This window comes from Acromyrmex echinatior, chromosome 3, assembly GCF_024713525.1.
Source record: "Acromyrmex echinatior isolate Ae372 chromosome 3, ASM2471352v2, whole genome shotgun sequence".
Taxonomy (NCBI): Eukaryota; Metazoa; Arthropoda; class Insecta; order Hymenoptera; family Formicidae; genus Acromyrmex; species Acromyrmex echinatior.
Window position 1 is genome coordinate 6,392,624 of NC_141854.1, and position 16,060 is coordinate 6,408,683.

A 16,060-nucleotide genomic window follows, 5' to 3' on the forward strand; every position below is an offset into this window, starting at 1 on the left:
AATGTTAAACGGTGAGGAGCAAAAAAGCAAGATTAAAGCTTGGTTCGTAGTTGTAGTCAAGCTTAGAGCCGAACAGAAAAAAATGAAAAGAAAGAGAATAAAATTTCACCTAGCGAACATTCTTAGGAATCCAGTTTGTCTAATGGTTTGAATCTTATTTTTCGGTTCTCTGTCCCTTTTCTATTATCCCTATTTTTAGGCACGACATCCCTACGCTTAACCACAACCTGCCAGCAAACAGGGATAACGTCCACCAGAGCTCGTATGAAAGTTCGATATTATATTCCAGAGTTCTGATTGGTGGACGCGGACGCGCGTATTCCGGCTATCTTTAAAGGCGTAATATCTCGTTAATTATTGCGAGCAAAATGGTATTACAAATGTAGAGGATTTTTCTACTCAATTTAGTCCACTCTATTTGCTCAGGACGAGTGGGCTGTAATATTCATGAGCACCCTGTATATACTGAACTATCGTGTAGATATTAGGTTAGTTAGGTTAGGTTAGGTTAGTTATACTGCGTAGACGAGATACAGATTAAACTAAAGCCTCTATTGGAAAAATAATGGATTTCTTTTTACTATACCTAATATATACAGTATACTATGCTATCATGTACACATATATACTATGACTAAGCATCATCAAAGTTCGCGCGAAAAAGCATGATGCGAATTTCGGACCGCTTGCAGCACGATTATTAGCATGAAGAGAGTATAGACGGACGCCCACGCAGCACAAGTATACACGAATATAGACTCATTGTAGTGTATATATCTTCTTATGTCCCCTCTAGTAATCGTGCTCCAAGCGACCCGGAATTCGCATCACTGACGAAAGCAAATTCAGTACCCGCGCTGGTGAGAAGGTGAGAAGAGAGTGAAAGGGAAAGCAGAACCAAATCGAAAATCGACTGAGAAGTGCAAAGCCTGACATAAAGAGAAAAAAATAGTGCGGTGTCCAAGACAAAATTGCTCCGACAAGGCGATTTAATGCGTAATGCTGAATTGTTTGCTGACGTTCAATTGACCTCTTCTTTATGAAATCGGCATATATAATGGCAGACTTTTTGGTAATTCCAAGTCAAGACAGCTAACGAATGACAATGTTAATGACAAAGCGTTCTACTCTGCAATTCCATTAATGATTCCGAAAGATGATCAATATTGCATTTGTTGCAGTCGACTTTGGTGTCTCTTGTAGCGTTTCGAGGATGTGTGTTCTTGGCGACTGATACATTGGTGCCTCGCGAACTAGGTATGGCATTGTCGAATATAATCTTGAATTTGTGTCTTCATATTACTGCATATATTATTGTTTAATTTGCAGATATGTTTTCGTGATGTTCTTGTGACTGCCTGCTGCAGATTCATGATTTTTCTGGATTATTTTTATTCTGTCTTCCACTGGAGAAGTGATAACAATATCAAGACAAACGGAAATCAATACAGATCGTAATTACAATTAAATTCATTTTTGTTTATTATTATTAACAGCCGTTATAAGTTTATCTTTATTTAATTACAATAGAGATAGAGAGTATACATGAATTAGATATATACTGATTAAATAATGAAATGAATAACAATATAAAATAGCATGAAATAGTATAAATGGTATTAGACAAAATTTATTTATTTTTTTAAAAGAAGTCTCGTTTCTCATCATAATTTAATTCTTTTAAAATAAGTTGCTCTTTCGGAAGAATAATCGCATACTATTTTATATTGTTATCCATTTCATTATTTAATCATTATATATCTGATTCATGTATACTCTCTATCTCTATTGTAATTATATTTTACTATGTTTCAAATCAATACCACATGATTAAATATATGTATTATTCTACTCTTATTTACGGTTATTATAATTTACTTAGTTTCTAATCAGCCTTTTAGCTGCTGTCTTTTACATGCATCTGTCGCTTTATTTATTATCATGTTTTTATTTTTTACTACTTGTAAATAGTTGCACAAAGTTGTTATTATTATTATTAAACAGATCTAAGAATAGAAAATGCTAAGACTTGAGAATTATTTTTCATTTCACAATTTAGGTTAAAAATATATCACGTAGTGTCGGGTAATTAGTTATATTAGTTATATAAATGTATTATATAATATTAGTAATGATTAGATTAATTAATAAAGTATATCATCAAGTTTTTAGTGGAAATTTAAATTTATTAAAATGAATTTTCAAAGTGCAAAAAAGAAAATAAGAGAAACAATCACCAATAACCTTGATCTTAACAAATATCCAGGATGGATAACAAATGTGATCCTGAACAACATTCAAGAGATTTTAGCCGGACACCTTGCGTAATGCAAATGCCGGTAGTACTGTAACTTTCGAACCTTATAATTGTACCTAACCTTGTAGATTATCTGTAATAATAATTTTGTGAGTTTGTACATGCGTTTGGTCGAGATACTTGTTAGAGATATAAAATCTATCGCTATGTGTTCTTACTAATTTAATAATATGCTCTTTCTCGAGAGCAGTTAAGTGTTCGTAATAATGGTAGAATGTATGATAACTTATCGGAATTATTGAAATTATTTTCTACTATTGAATTATTGTTTATATTCGCTATGTTTTCGCAATTTTCGCAATTATCGCTTGTATTATTCGTATAATTATTAATGTTATCGCTAACGGAATTGATCACGGTGACACTTTTATTTATCACTTTTTATTTATACTAAATGCATTCATTTTTCCTTTTTCAGAAACAGAGTACGCGCAAGATTAACAATCAAGCCTCACATGAGGTGAGCATGTTCCTTAGAGCTATCAAGAGGGAATGGTTCTACCAGCGTGAATAAAGAATTAGCGATGTCTGGTGAACAGAGAGATCTCTCGTAAGTGCTCATAGCTAAAGCCTCGATAGAATTAATAGAATTAATATTTGTAGAATTAGTATAATAGAATGAGATAAATTATAAGAAATAATAGAATTAGTAGATCTTTTTATTTAAGTTGTTATACGCCATGACTCATCGAGGGATGAATCATTGGTATTATTAGCGCGTAAAAGCGTTTGTTTATTAGTATTAGGTGTTGGAATTAATTCATAGCGTTTTACAAGAGATGGCACAAGCAGTACACTATTTCGTTGTTACCTATAGTTCTGTATACATTGTAAACATCTATCATAGGACGTCATTTGCCGTACATAACCTTTCTTGAAATCATAAATAACAATACTGTATAATTCATTGAATATGTCAAAATTTGTGCCAGATAAAGTGTTTTTGCGGGGAGTTTTGCTTCATTACTTTAATATGAACAAAAGTGCAGCTGAAGCTCATCGTATTTTAGATGTGTATTTTGGATGTGTATAGTGAACATGCTCTGGCTGAGCAAACGTGTAGGAAGTGGTTTGCACGTTTTAAAGCTGGTGATTTCGACTTGGATGACAAGGAGCGACCTGGTCAGCCGAAAAAATTTGAAGATAACGATTTGCAGGCACTGCTCAATGAAAACTCATGTCAAACACTTAAAGAATTATCTACGTCATTGGAAGTTGACTTCTCAACAATAGGAAAAACGTCTTAAAAGTTTGGGCATGATCCAGAAGGAAGGACATTGGGTCCCATATGAATTGAAACCAAGAGATATTGAGAGACGTTTTCTCACGTGCGAACTGCTGCTTCAACGGCAGAAAAGAAAAGGTTTTTTGCATCGGATTGTTACCGGTGACGAAAAGTGGATCCATGACAATCCAAAGCGCAGAAAGTCATGGGTTAAGCCCGGCGAACCATCAACATCAATGGCAAAGCCCAATATCCATGGCTCAAAGCTCCTGCTCTGTATTTGGTGGGATCAGAAGGGTGTCATATACTACGAACTGCTAAAACCGCATGAAACCGTTACTGGAGATCTCTACCGACGGCAACTGATGCGCTTGAGCCGTGCATTGAAGCAAAAACGGTCGGAATACTTCGAAAGACACGATAAAGTCATCTTGCTGCACGACAATGCTCGCCCACACGTTGCAAAACCGGTAAAAACATACCTGGAAACACTTAAATGGGAAGTGCTACCGCACCCGCCGTATTCTCCTGATATTGCACCTAGCGACTACCACTTGTTTCGATCATTAGCTCATAGCTTGTGCGAGCAGAAGTTCACATCTTACGAAGATTGTACAAAATGGTTCGATTCCTGGATTTCATCTAAAGATGAACAGTTCTTCCGACGCGGTATTCATTCACTGCCCGAAAGATGGTCAAAAGTAGTAGAAAGTGATGGGAAGTACTTTCATTAATGTATTTTTTAATGCTCATGTGAAATAAATAACATTCTTTCATTAAAAAAACGCTACGAATTAATTCCAACACCTAATATTAGGCGTGATAAGCAAATCTTTAATGTTTTCTTTTATTACAGGCGAACTTGAGCAAATGGAGGTTTATTAATTTCATTTGGAGCTTTGGAGCTCAAGGTTTTGATATAGCACCAGGATACATGCAATGGAGACTTATGAGAGAGCTCGGCGACTTCTAAAAGTCGAATAGTAGATATTAAGACTTCTATTTTGTAATCAAGTGTATTAATTATTCTAATATATGTTTTATTGTTTATGCAGGTAACTAGCTGGGAGAGCATTCCAGTGGAAGAATGGAACGTGCGTTCCCCTAACTTAAGGGATAGTCTCGCTGGCTAATAATAATTCTAATAATACTAATAACCATTAGGTCCCAAGGAATACATGTCCTTCGACTCGATAATTGCGACGTACCTCGTTGAGCTCTGATTTGCGAGACTATCCCTTAAGTTAGGGGAACGCACGTTCCATTCTTCCACTGGAATGCTCTCCCAGCTAGTTACCTGCATAAACAATAAAACATATATTAGAATAATTAATACACTTAATTACAAAATAGAAGTCTTAATATCTACTATTCGACTTTTAGAAGTCGCCGAGCTCTCTCATAAGTCTCCATTGCATGTATCCTGGTGCTATATCAAAACCTTGAGCTCCAAAGCTCCAAATGAAATTAATAAACCTCCATTTGCTCAAGTTCGCCTGTAATAAAAGAAAACATTAAAGATTTGCTTATCACGCCTAATACTAATAAACAAACGCTTTTACGCGCTAATAATACCAATGATTCATCCCTCGATGAGTCATGGCGTATAACAACTTAAATAAAAAGATCTACTAATTCTATTATTTCTTATAATTTATCTCATTCTATTATTACTAATTCTACAAATATTAATTCTATTAATTCTATCGAGGCTTTAGCTATGAGCACTTACGAGAGATCTCTCTGTTCACCAGACATCGCTAATTCTTTATTCACGCTGGTAGAACCATTCCCTCTTGATAGCTCTAAGGAACATGCTCACCTCATGTGAGGCTTGATTGTTAATCTTGCGCGTACTCTGTTTCTGAAAAAGGAAAAATGAATGCATTTAGTATAAATAAAAAGTGATAAATAAAAGTGTCACCGTGATCAATTCCGTTAGCGATAACATTAATAATTATACGAATAATACAAGCGATAATTGCGAAAATTGCGAAAACATAGCGAATATAAACAATAATTCAATAGTAGAAAATAATTTCAATAATTCCGATAAGTTATCATACATTCTACCATTATTACGAACACTTAACTGCTCTCGAGAAAGAGCATATTATTAAATTAGTAAGAACACATAGCGATAGATTTTATATCTCTAACAAGTATCTCGACCAAACGCATGTACAAACTCACAAAATTATTATTACAGATAATCTACAAGGTTAGGTACAATTATAAGGTTCGAAAGTTACAGTACTACCGGCATTTGCATTACGCAAGGTGTCCGGCTAAAATCTCTTGAATGTTGTTCAGGATCACATTTGTTATCCATCCTGGATATTTGTTAAGATCAAGGTTATTGGTGATTGTTTCTCTTATTTTCTTTTTTGCACTTTGAAAATTCATTTTAATAAATTTAAATTTCCACTAAAAACTTGATGATATACTTTATTAATTAATCTAATCATTACTAATATTATATAATACATTTATATAACTAATATATAACTAATTACCCGACACTACGTGATATATTTTTAACCTAAATTGTGAAATGAAAAATAATTCTCAAGTCTTAGCATTTTCTATTCTTTAGATCTGTTTAATAATAATAATAACAACTTTGTGCAACTATTTACAAGTAGTAAAAAATAAAAACATGATAATAAATAAAAGCGACAGATGCATGTAAAAGACAGCAGCTAAAAGGCTGATTAGAAACTAAGTAAATTATAATAACCGTAAATAAGAGTAGAATAATACATATATTTAATCATGTGGTATTGATTTGAAACATAGTAAAATATAATTACAATAGAGATAGAGAGTATACATGAATCAGATATATAATGATTAAATAATGAAATGGATAACAATATAAAATAGTATGCGATTATTCTTCCGAAAGAGCAACTTATTTTAAAAGAATTAAATTATGATGAGAAACGAGACTTCTTTTAAAAAAATAAATAAATTTTGTCTAATACCATTTTATACTATTTCATGCTATTTTATATTGTTATTCATTTCATTATTTAATCATTATATATCTAATTCATGTATACTCTCTATCTCTATTGTAATTAAATAAAGATAAACTTATAACGGCTGTTAATAATAATAAACAAAAATGAATTTAATTGTAATTACGATCTGTATTGATTTCCGTTTGTCTTGATATTGTTATCACTTCTCCAGTGGAAGACAGAATAAAAATAATCCAGAAAAATCATGAATCTGCAGCAGGCAGTCACAAGAACATCACGAAAACATATCTGCAAATTAAACAATAATATATGCAGTAATATGAAGACACAAATTCAAGATTATATTCGACAATGCCATACCTAGTTCGCGAGGCACCAATGTATCAGTCGCCAAGAACACACATCCTCGAAACGCTACAAGAGACACCAAAGTCGACTGCAACAAATGCAATATTGATCATCTTTCGGAATCATTAATGGAATTGCAGAGTAGAACGCTTTGTCATTAACATTGTCATTCGTTAGCTGTCTTGACTTGGAATTACCAAAAAGTCTGCCATTATATATGCCGATTTCATAAAGAAGAGGTCAATTGAACGTCAGCAAACAATTCAGCATTACGCATTAAATCGCCTTTTCGGAGCAATTTTGTCTTGGACACCGCACTATTTTTTTCTCTTTATGTCAGGCTTTGCACTTCTCAGTCGATTTTCGATTTGGTTCTGCTTTCCCTTTCACTCTCTTCTCACCTTCTCACCAGCGCGGGTACTGAATTTGCTTTCGTCAGTGATGCGAATTCCGGGTCGCTTGGAGCACGATTACTAGAGGGGACATAAGAAGATATACACTACAATGAGTCTATATTCGTGTATACTTGTGCATGCGTGGGCGTCCGTCTATACTCTCTTCATGCTAATAATCGTGCTGCAAGCGGTCCGAAATTCGCATCACTGCTTTTCGCGCGAACTTTGAATGATGCTTAGTCATAGTATATATGTGTACATGATAGCATAGTATACTGTATATATTAGGTATAGTAAAAGAAATCCATTATTTTTCCAATAGATGGCTTTAGTTTAATCTGTATCTCGTCTACGCAGTATAACCTAACCTAACCTAACCTAACCTAACCTAATATATACACGATAGTATAGTATATACAGGGTGTCATGAATATACAGCCCCACTCGTCCTGAGCAAATAGAGTGGACTAAATTGAGTAGAAAAATCCTCTACCATTTTGTAATACCATTTTGCTCGCAATAATTAACGAGATATTAACGTTTAAAGATAGCCGAATACGCGCGTCCGCGTCCATCCAATCAGAACTCTGGAATATAATATCGAACTTACATACCAGAGCTCTGATTGGACGTTATTCCCTGTTGCCTGTGCCTGTTGTGTTTAAGCCTTTAGGGATGTCGTTGCCCTAAAAAATAGGGATAATAAGAAATAAGGAACAGAGAACAGAGAAAATAAGAATTTCAACCTATTAGAAACTGTGTATTCCATAATACATGATTTCTGATAGGTTGAAATTCTTATTCTCTGTTCTCTGTTCCTTATTTCTTTTATTGTGCGGATCCTCTAAGATTTGACTACAAATACCGACCTAAGCTTTAAATCTTCTGCTTTTTTTGCCGTACCATTCAATTTTTCAACCATCTGGAAGCATTGGTCATACACGTTTGATAACTGCAATTTGTATATTTTCACGACACGTGTTATTATTAAATTAAGTAAATTATCGCAGTTAGAAATTAAAACAAATTTTTTAAAGCTTATGAATATGTTGATTACTTTGTTCCAGAATCCACTACAGTCTGAGAGTGACTCGTTTTGGACGGATTATATTGCTAATTGTTATATTGCCGAGGATGATTATAAAGCGAATCAAAACGTTCAAGATTTTGAAATAAAGAAGACACCAATATTATGAAGAAGTAATTGTTATTTATTAATAACTGTACGCAACTCCTGCGCTGAATCCATTAACCTTGACACTTATTAATTATTATTATTTTAAATATTATTAATTATTTAAAATTATTATTATTTTAAAAGTTCTTATTTATTACATAATTCGAAAATTATTAACTTTTCAGAGATTACTATTATTAGTGCAAGCTTTGACTTATACATGCTTGAACATAACCGTCACTGGAAACATATAGATATAACAAATTAGATATAGAAAGTTTCAAAAGTCTTAGACCATACATATGAGTATGCAATCAATATTACAAAAATTAAATGCTTATATAATTCTTAATAATGCTTGAATAATGTGAACCATGCGTACAGGGTGTCATGAATATATGGCTCCACTCGTTCCGAGCAGGTAGAGTGGACTAAACTGAATAGAAAAGTCCTCTACCATTTTGGCTCGCGCGTTCGGTGAGCCGTACCTTTGCCAATAGTAAGTCAGATGGACGCGCGTATTCGGCTATATTTAAACGTTAATATCTCGTTACTTATTGCGAGCATTGCAAAATAGTACAGGACTTATAGGGAATAGTACTTTTCTACTAAGTTTAGTCCACTCTACCTGCTCGGGACGAGTGGGGCCGTATATTCATGCCACCCTGTATATATATATATATATATTTATATATTTATATATTCTGTTTACATCATCTGATGACGACTTATTCAATTGATATAGACGTTTGGATAAACACGTTTCGATTAATATATATCAATGTCTATAACTCGAAGGACTTTTGAGAAAAAGTGATGATACATTTGTGAGTTTTTTATTTCTTTGTTTTATTACAATTCATATTTTATTTAATTTTATATACTACAATACACTAAGCCATGAGGATTCACAATTTGCCGTTATCCATTGTAACTTCTTTTTCGTATACACAGAATTATACGTTATATTATTGTAACGTTATTATTATAACTCAAACAATATAAAATGCAAAAAGGATATAAAATATCTTTTAAATGTCTTTTGTAAGTATCTTTAAGACAATTTTGAGGTGACTTTCAATTTTATAAAATGTTCTAAATCCTGATTTTGAACTTATATTATTTGAAAACTTATTCTTATAACTTATAAATCCCTTTAATACAATGCATATGTATAAAAAGAAGAGCATAAAAAACCACCACACAAGTTATAGTTTGTGATATTTAATTATCATTACATTAATTAAAACATTAGACGTTTCGGCCACAATCTGGCCATCCTCAGTAAATTCAATATTCTTAAAATGCAGAGTTACATATAGCTAACATTAAATTCAACCATCGTATGAATTTTTATGATTATGGTTTTTATGCTCTTCTTTTTATACGTTTTGAATTATAACTACGTTCGTTTTTATGATGTATTACAATGCATATGTATGTACTATATGACAATGTCTTTCTCTCAGTATATGTCTATACGTAATATTAATATTAATTTTATTTTTATATTAATATATGTATATCTTAAATAACTTTAATAACTTTAATAACTTTAATAACTTTCGTATATCTTCAATAAGATGTAAGACTGATATGTAAACAATATAAACAAAGTGTAAGAAGACTGATATATAAATCAAAATATTTACTGTTTTCTTTGAGGCGATAAATGTTTATGTAAATGTTTATAATAAAAGGTACAAAATGTTTGCTTGTTCAGTAAAATTAATCAAAACCTCGAAAGTTAATTGAATGTAGTTAATCTATATAAGTCTTATTGGGAGTCTTTCAGAAATTAAATCTCATTTTATCACACCTATTGGTACATTGTTTGCAACTTCTCGAAATATATTATTTTCTACTTCATCATCTAATTGAGGAACGTTTAAATCATCACCTTTCATTATACAAATATTATGCATGACACAACAGGCAAGGATAAAACGTGCAATTAAGTCAGTCTTATTCATAGGAAGACGTTGTAATAAACTTCGAAATCAATTTTTTAAAAGACCAATGACTCTTTCAATACTAATTCGCGCTGAAGAATGACAGAAATTATAATTTTTTTGTCGTTCAGTCAAGTGGCCATCGCGATAAGGAACTATTAAATTATCATGAAGTTTATATGGAGAATCATCATCTAAATGACAATCATCAGGAAATTTTGTCGGATCACTCAATCTGTCTTGGATTTCTGGTCGAAACACACACTGGTTATGTACAGAATCAGCATGTCCAACATAGCAGTGGATGAAACGAGCTTTATGACAAATTACCTGTAAGATATAGAGTATACATAAATAAACATATTATCAGATGGAATGATTTTTCTACTTGAAATGTTAAGTGCACATTACAAATCTGTAGTTGAATAGAATGGTAACCTTTCCGATTGATACACGCTTCTGGATTAACACATGGAGATGGAATCTTGATGTGAGTACCGTCTATGACTTTTGAAGAAGAACTATTTGCTTCAAATCCTGTTCCAATATAATAAGGAAACTACCATAATTAGTAAAATGTAGTTTCTTCCTCAGTTCATTCTTCTTTACTGTTCGGACATTAAAATTTTTGTTGAATAAATAAGTTATATATAAAATAATAATAATAATAATAATAATAATATCAATAGTTTATAAAACTATGGGAAAAGATGAATGTACTTCAATATATTCATCTTGGAGCTTATGGCTACGCATTACAGTATCTTTTTTTTGTACGTGAAGAGTAATGGTCTAATAGTTCTTCAAAAAGATCTTCGATCATTCAACAATAATTTTTATAGGACATAGAATCTTGCAAATTGCAAACAAGTAAAATTAATAAACGGTCAAAATTTGCTGCTATGAGCATGAATTAAATACTGGATACCATTTTGTATCACATTGTAAAACCCTTTTTCCTTTGTTTCTTTCTTGCAATTACTTTCTCATCCAAATTTTTTGGCGTTTGCAATTTCTTCTTTTAATTTTTAAATTTAATAATAATATATCCCCAAAGCAGTTAACATTCATCGTTTGTGTAGTTCATTAATTAAAAATAAGCGCTGATGTTTGCCCATCTTTTTTTTAGATATTTTTTGGCTTGCAATCTGACGTTTAACAGATAACTACGAAATTGTTTCTATTCTGAAGATGCTGTCAATCGTCTACGATTACGTGACCATTTTCAATCTTTTGATTGGTACATGCAAGGAAACAAGTTTGATATCGTGCCAAATGTCAGATTCATTTTGTATAAAAACGCATTTAATAAATGCGTTTTTGATATGAATAAAACAATATAATATAATATTAATAAAATAATAAAAGAATAAAATAATAAAATAAATAAATAAATAAAATGAAATAAAATAAAATACAAAGAATAAATAAAATAAATAAAATTAGAAAATACGAAGTGTTACTACAGTTTGAATGTTAAGATGTTGAACTATTATACAGGGTGTCTCTTGAGTAAAGTCCGGACTGCATTGGGACATAGAATGAGTCAAGGGGAACAAAAAATCTTATATCATTTTGAAATATCTGCTTTTTCGAATTAAAAAAAAAACATCTAAAGTTAAAAACTTATGGGCACGTCATTTGACGCACGCGTCATTGAAAAAAAATAACTTGATTATAGTAACTTGTAGCGCTGTTGCGTTTAACGCGTTTACAGTTGAATTTATCCAACTTCAAACGCGTCATTGAAAAAAAATAACTTGATTATAGTAACTTGTAGCGCTGTTGCGTTTAACGCGTTTACAGTTGAATTTATCCAACTTCAAATACGTCATCGCGTTTAGCACTCTTGGCAGCGTTTTCTAGTAGTCTTCTAGCATTATAACGTTTGACTACGTTTGTTTAGAGATACCACGATTACCGCGCATTGATGCGTCGCATTAAAAATAAAGTAACATTAATAAATAAAGTGTCATCAATAATTACTAATGGCTTCAATCGCTAAATATCAAGAATATCTAGTAGAGTGTGCAAGTATTACAAATATTCAATATACATATGTCCGATGTAAGCAAATGCTTGCGGTATTGGCCATTTTTTTAATGAAAAGGAGGCAGACAAGGAAGAGCCAAAAGAAACGTATGTGGGTTAGTCCTCTAATCCACTAAAAACGAAATGAATATAGTTTTTATCATGCGTTACTCCCAACACTGAAACTGGAAGATTTGTGATTTCAAAACTATTTTCGCATTCTACTATGCAATTTGAGGCTTTATTAGAAATTGTAGGGCCGCATTTGCAGAGATGTATGTTGTACGTGAGCCTATAAATCCAGCGGAATGTCTAACTTTAACTTTGAGGTAATATGTTTATAAATCTTGTACATGTAATTATAAAAAATATATAATTATAGTTAACGTTTTCGAAAATAATACAAAACAATGATATTTTGTGTTTATATTTTAGATAGATATCTTGCATCAAGAGATTCAATGATCTCTATGAGTTTTCAATATTTAGTGGGTTTAATTATTATAAGTGAAATCATCATTACAACTTATGAAGTTATTTGGGATCAACAGTGTCCGCTAATTCTTCTGCCTACTTGATGTACAGGAATGAAAACATCGCTCAGGACTTTAATGATTTGTGGGATTTTCCACACCGTATTGAGGTAATTGGTGGGAAACACGTTACAATTCAGGTACATTATGTATTTATCTTCAATGCACTGCTGCAATGATCTATTCAAGTGTGATTTATTTTAATTAAACACAACTATGTCTTTCAGTGTCCAATGCAGGATCAAACTTTTATAACTATGAAAACAGCCACAGTATTGTTTTACTAACTATTTGCGATGCGCATTATAATTTTCTCTTCGTGGATATTGGTGCGTATAGTCAGCGTAGCAATGAAAGCATATTTAAAGATAGCACCTTTGACAAAAATTTGAAACAATACAATGAAAGTTCCTAAAGAAAAATGTATTTCTTCTGGAGGACCATTGCTGCTATATTGCCTTATTGGAGATGAGGCGTTTCCGCTTAAACCATACTTGCTCCGGCCATACCCACGAGGGGGCAAAAAGACATTAAATGCAGATCAACATGTTTATAATTATCGATTAAGTGCCAGATGCATCATCGAAAACGTCTTCTTCGGAATTCTGGCAAGTCAATGGAGGATTTACAGAAAGCCAATTATTGCCAGTGTAGACACAACCATGAACATGATTAAAAATACAATTTGCTTGCATAACTGGCTTCGTAAAGACTCCAAGAACGATTTTTATGTAACATCAGACCTATTGGAAACAGCAAATGATGTGCACATTCTAGGTTCAGAGAACAATAATAGAAAATAGATATGTTTTTACAGACGTGTCCAATTGTGGCACACATAATAGTACTCGAGAAGCCATCAGAATTAGAGAACTTTTCTGTCAATATTTCAACAAAAGTACCGTACCATGGCAATGAGATCAATAATTAAGTCATAAGTTATTATTAAGTAATATAAAACATTAATCTTTATACTAACATTATTGCTGATAACTTTGTATTAATATTACTAATAACTTCGTACTAATTATTACTAATAACTTTTTTAAAAACGATTATTTTATGTTAAAAAACATTCTAATAAAAAAACATTTGTAAAATCTCTAAAAGCTTTTTATATTATTTCTTCATATTATAATAAAATATTTTATTATAAAATATATTTTAAAAAATAATAATAAAAAAATTATAATATATTTTCTTCTTATTCTACTTATTGCTCAGCCTTATTTAGTTCTTTATATAACATTATTTTATGTATTTTCAACATTAGTTGTCTCCTGAAATCTTAGAAATTGACGAAGTTGCGAGGAAATCATCATTCCGAAATCTTCTTCTTTCGTTACTGGAATTGATGGCAAAGAAATTGCCGGCGGCGGCTCGTAATGCCTCGCTTATTTGTGCCAGAATAATACTATCTTGGTTTGAGTTTCTGTTTATCCTTTGCTTCTTGCTGTTCTCTGAAAATAATAGATATACATATTGATATATGTATACAAATTAAAATGATGAGCATAAAATGCAACATACTAGAGATATCATTTTGTGCAGATTCTCTTTTTCTTCTTCGTCTTCGATATTCATATTGTTGTTACAGACTGGCATATTCGATACAGTTCTGAAATAACAGTAATAATTATTAATATGTGGTTTCATAATTAATAATTCAAATATTTTCGCAATGCTTTTAACATATTTTCTAAAAATTAAAAAAATTGTTTTTCTTGTATTCACTCTCTTCTTAATAATGTGTCACGCAAAAGGTTTAATGACTCATAAAAACCATTCTTCTCCGACTAACTTGTCGCCTCACTTGGCAGCTTCTCCGCTGAACAATCCACATAAAACGGTTACAGAGATTTTTCCATTTTCTTTGGACTCTTCACTAGAGTATACTTTTAAAATAAAATCATGTTGTTTTTTATTTTTATAATTTTAATAATTATAAGTACTGTATATTTACAATAATCTTGTGTATTCGAGCTACGTCTGTGTACTACATAAGAAAACTGAGAGCTTTGATTATACATAGCTATGTTTACATCGTGCGCTTAATCTATGATCTATACGATAAGTATAAGTATCTTTGTTTAACTTACAGGGACTAAACAAGAACATTTATTATATAGGTCGCGGCCTAAATTCACAATGTAAACGTAGCGATAAATAGTTTGAAAGAAATGGCTTAGAAAAAGTAGCCTGCGACATCAAGAGAATTATATAGAAATTTTCATGTTATCACATAAATCACTCATCTAAGTAATTTCTTCCAAATTTTCACCATTGTTCATGTAACTCATTTGAAAACTGAATGTCTTGGTTGTGTGCCTTTTATTGCTTCGCTGACTTCTTGCCATCGTTTTTCTATCTTGCGATACGATCGTAACATTCTGATTCTCCCTTAAATATTCACATCACTTCGACGTACAATGTATGTCTCCATTATCTATACAATATGATATATATATTTAATAACATTATGCAATATTTATTCACAAAATAGTAATTAAATTTACTTACTGCTTTGAGGATAAAAATAAAGATTTTCATCAAAAATTGCTTTTGCATATCCCATTAGACAAGAATGGCTCTTTACTATTTCCAAGCTGCCCACAATTTCTTCACATAAATCGCATGTGAATATTCTCTACAAAAAATTTAAAGTGATAACAATAATATGTCTGAAGTATGCAGAAAATATTCAAGATCTTGAAAATACAAATAACCTCTACTTTAGCCATGCATACATGTGCATATAATTCATTTCACAATATGTATATCAATTTCTTTTTACTTTTATTTTTCTTTTTACTGACCTGAATCTCGTCTAAGCTGCTAATCTCTATTTCAGCACCAAAACTGCATCAAACGCTCTCAGTTCCAAACGTCTATAACGCGTGACGCGCGCGTCAAATAATAACCCATGAGTTCTTTATCTTTGCACTGTAACTATCTGATCTCGAAAGCCGCAGTAGTCGCAGTGGCAATATGATTATTATTTATGATGTCATTTAGGGAAATAGTCGCTGTCGTAGCGCGTTGCGTGCTAATAGCGAAATAATTTTTTAGAATATCAATCATGAAACTTTTTTCCT

General features: G+C 31.8%; 3 long non-coding RNA genes and 1 pseudogene across 5 annotated transcripts; 3 read left to right on the plus strand and 1 right to left on the minus strand.

Moving 5' to 3' along the window:
- The first annotated feature begins 742 nt into the window (after positions 1-742).
- LOC105151687 (uncharacterized) lies at positions 743-2,920 on the plus strand. Of its 2 annotated transcripts, XR_846850.2 has the most exons (4): positions 743-1,072; positions 1,182-1,257; positions 1,330-1,454; positions 2,736-2,920. It is a non-coding gene; the product is annotated as an uncharacterized LOC105151687 (long non-coding RNA). The 2 variants fall into 2 exon arrangements; XR_015544680.1 differs by lacking the exon at positions 2,736-2,920 and having other exon boundaries at positions 1,330-1,550.
- A 2,984-nt stretch (positions 2,921-5,904) lies between these two features.
- On the minus strand, positions 5,905-7,556 carry LOC147910169 (uncharacterized). Its single transcript, XR_015544679.1, has 3 exons — positions 7,075-7,556; positions 6,890-6,965; positions 5,905-6,817 (listed from the first exon to the last, which is right to left on the minus strand). It is a non-coding gene; the product is annotated as an uncharacterized LOC147910169 (long non-coding RNA).
- Positions 7,557-7,993: 437 nt separating this feature from the next.
- LOC105151686 (uncharacterized) lies at positions 7,994-8,783 on the plus strand. Of its 2 annotated transcripts, XR_846849.2 has the most exons (3): positions 8,107-8,268; positions 8,340-8,472; positions 8,635-8,783. It is a non-coding gene; the product is annotated as an uncharacterized LOC105151686 (long non-coding RNA). The 2 variants fall into 2 exon arrangements; XR_015544678.1 differs by having other exon boundaries at positions 7,994-8,472.
- A 4,226-nt stretch (positions 8,784-13,009) lies between these two features.
- LOC105152921 (uncharacterized) lies at positions 13,010-14,161 on the plus strand (annotated as a pseudogene).
- The last annotated feature ends 1,899 nt before the right edge of the window (positions 14,162-16,060 follow it).